The following is a 3,001-nucleotide window of genomic DNA, read 5'->3' as shown; positions in this document are numbered from 1 at the left end:
AAACGCGCGAGACGTTGAGGTTTTCTCCGATGTCGAAAGCGAGGCCCTCGAAAGGATCGGTCACTCGGAGCCAACGAGAGCTGCCGATGCTGGAGTCAGCGTGAACGCAGCGCGGAGCGTGAAGAACACGGCACGTCAAGCGACCGGAGAGGAGCGGGGAATTCACCCCGAACGGCGCGTCACCGAAACATCGACTTTGCAGCACCTCCGGTGCTGCCCGGCGTGTTGTGTCGCTCCAGCTCCACGCTGTATTGGCCTTTGCAAGGATCAGACCGGCGGTGAGCTGACTGGTGTGAGTCAGAGCGACAGTTTCAGGGAGACAACGGCGTCACGTTAACACAGTGGCATTGGCAAATGTCAGCAAGGCGGCAGCGAGCTGCGGCTTTCCTTCGATAGCTCAGCTGGTAGAGCGGAGGACTGTAGTGTGTCGCGGATCTGTCATCCTTAGGCCGCCGGTTCAATTCCGGCTCGAAGGAGTCGCCGCCATCCTTTTGGAAACGCCGCGCATTCGCCCGGCAACACCGACAAACTGACAGAGAAACGGCGTGTTGCAACGGACACGTAACGGACATGTGGGCAGAAGCCCTTTTCCCCTCTGCAAAGCGAATGCAGTCGCTTGTCTCACTGCTGCGGTTGCACCCGACGGCCAGCAGGGTGTGTGTGCGTTCGGCAGAAACGCACTCAAAATCACTGCCAGCAAATGAAGGCTTCTATCAGTCAGGCAGGGCCCCGCAAGGTCACGTCACGGTGATGCTGGCTGCGCAAAGGTTGAAGTCGGCTCGGCCTCGAGTCAGCGATCGCCGTCTCCTCGGCACTTCTCGTCTGGTCGACGTGGCTTTCCGCCCTGCCTGAGCCCAGCGGCTGCCGCTGCCATGACGCGTCGGTCGGAGCGAACCCCGAGCAGTGTTTGGTCCGCGGCCCGACGGAGGCCAGGTTTTCCGGCACGTCCCTGAGTGACGCCGCCGGGAGTCCTCTGCGAAACAAGCGAGAAGGTGCGGCCAGCTGCCGCCGGGGAATTAGCTCAAGTGGTAGAGCGCTCGCTTCGCATGCGAGAGGTAGCGGGATCGATGCCCGCATTCTCCAGTCCCTTTTGAAACTGGAAGTGTCCACTCCGGCTCAGCAGTCTTGCGCAGACCCAAACCGTTTGCCGTGCGCCGCCTCCCTCCGAGAGGTCGGGGAAAGACGAAAGGCTGTCCGTTTAAGCCAAAAGCACGCGCCTCCCTCTCGTCGGGAAGATGTCCAGCTGGGCAGCGAAAGCAAACGCGCGAGACGTTGAGGTTTTCTCCGATGTCGAAAGCGAGGCCCCCGAAAGGATCGGTCACTCGGAGCCAACGAGTTCCTCCAGCAACCAACTATGAGGTACCCAGCACAACCCAGCTCTGGGAAATGTTAGAAAGTTCGGTCAAGCCATTGTGAAGTGGGTGGCAGTAAGCTAAAATGTGTCATCCCTTTCAGAGATTCTTTCTTTGTCTGTACTTAGACATTTAGAAAAGAAATATATTTGTGGGCAGCAGCTGAAGTTGCCAGTACAGAGAGCCTCAAAAAGTGAAACGTGCATCCAAAAAGCCTTAAAGCTGGAAGGCAAAACACAGGCTTGTTTTGATGTTGTGACAGCAAGTTTGACTTCGGCCAATTAATTTGAACGAAGCACCTCGATACAGGAAGCTTTTTGAATTTAAATCTGATGGCATTGACAACCTGAAACCAATCACATTATAAGAATTTTATTATGTCATTACGGCATTTGTAAAATTGGGGAGAGCCAACTGCCATCTGAAAGAGAGAGTCATCTGCCACCTGCCAGAGTTAGCACCATTCAGCTCCCAGAGAAAATTAATCACAGGTACCACAGTATTTTAGCTCAAAGTGTACATTGAAGAAATTATAGAGATAAAACATCCCTGACAGCAGAATTAACTGAAGAATTGTTCTCCATCCGAGCCCCTGGCTGTAAGGGAGCCTCAGTCAGTAAGAGGAAAGTTGAATGTCACCCAAAACAACTACCCTGCTTTTTTCACACCTTTCCAGTATCTGACTACATATCTGCTACTCTGTTTCCCGTGGGCTGTTGGGTGGTCTATAGAAAACTGCCAACATTGAGATTTCACCCTTCCTATTCCTGAGAGCCACCCGTAATGCCTGACTGTAAGATCTTTCTGATGTGTCGTCTCTCCAAACAGTTGTGATGTGCTCCTTAATCAGTAATGCAATTCCTCTACCCATTTTGTTTCTCTCTCTGTCCCATGTAAAAGAGTGATATCCTGGAATGTTAAGCTGCTAGTCCTGTCTTTCCACCACAGAAACATAGAAGATAGGAGCAGGAGGAGGCCATTCAGCCCTTCGACTCTGCTTCACCATTCTTCACGATCATGGCTGATCGCCCAACTCAATAGCGTAATCCTGCTTTCTCCCCATAACCTTTGATCCTATTTTCCCAAGTGCTACATGTAGCTGCCTCTTGCTGTGGTTGGTTGGTTCACCGAGCTGGGTCGTTAGTTCACAGACGTTTCATTACCCTGCTGGGTAACGTCATCAGTGCAGGGCTGTTGTGTTTTCCTGCCTGGTATTTAAACACTGGGGTCCATTGGAATTGGTTACCTCATTTCTTGATTTTCTTCATAGTGGTGTATACATAGAGTCTAATTCTATGTGTTTATTGGTGGCTTTCCTGGTGGAGAAACAGGCCTCTAGGAATTCCCGTGCTTGTCTCTGTTTGGCTTGTCCTAGGATCCTGATGTTGTCCCAATCGAACTGGTGGTTCTCTTTATCCATATGAATGGAGATGAGTGAGTATTGGTCGTGTCTTTTTGTTGCTAGTTGGTATTCATGTGTTCTCGTAGCCAGTTTCCTTCCGGTCTGTCCAATGTAACGTTTGGCGCAGTCCTTGCATGGGATCTTGTTTATTACGTTGGTTCTGTCCATAGTGGGTAAGGAGTCTTTGGTTCTTGTTAGCAGCTGGCGTAGGGTTGACGAAGATTTGTGTGCCACTCTGATGCCCAAT

The 3,001-nt window shown here is 51.6% G+C and overlaps 2 non-coding genes across 2 annotated transcripts; both read left to right on the top strand.

Moving 5' to 3' along the window:
- The first annotated feature begins 386 nt into the window (after positions 1-386).
- Positions 387-476, top strand: trnay-gua. The gene is given in 2 exon segments: positions 387-423; positions 441-476. It is a non-coding gene; the product is annotated as a tRNA-Tyr (tRNA).
- A 534-nt stretch (positions 477-1,010) lies between these two features.
- Positions 1,011-1,083, top strand: trnaa-cgc. Its single transcript has one exon. It is a non-coding gene; the product is annotated as a tRNA-Ala (tRNA).
- The last annotated feature ends 1,918 nt before the right edge of the window (positions 1,084-3,001 follow it).

The sequence above is a fragment of the Rhincodon typus genome, unplaced genomic scaffold, assembly GCF_021869965.1.
Source record: "Rhincodon typus isolate 14 unplaced genomic scaffold, sRhiTyp1.1 hic_rhity00012412, whole genome shotgun sequence".
In the NCBI taxonomy this organism is placed as follows: Eukaryota; Metazoa; Chordata; class Chondrichthyes; order Orectolobiformes; family Rhincodontidae; genus Rhincodon; species Rhincodon typus.
Note: the sequence above shows the minus strand (reverse complement) of the source record. Positions and strands in the feature narration are given on the sequence as shown.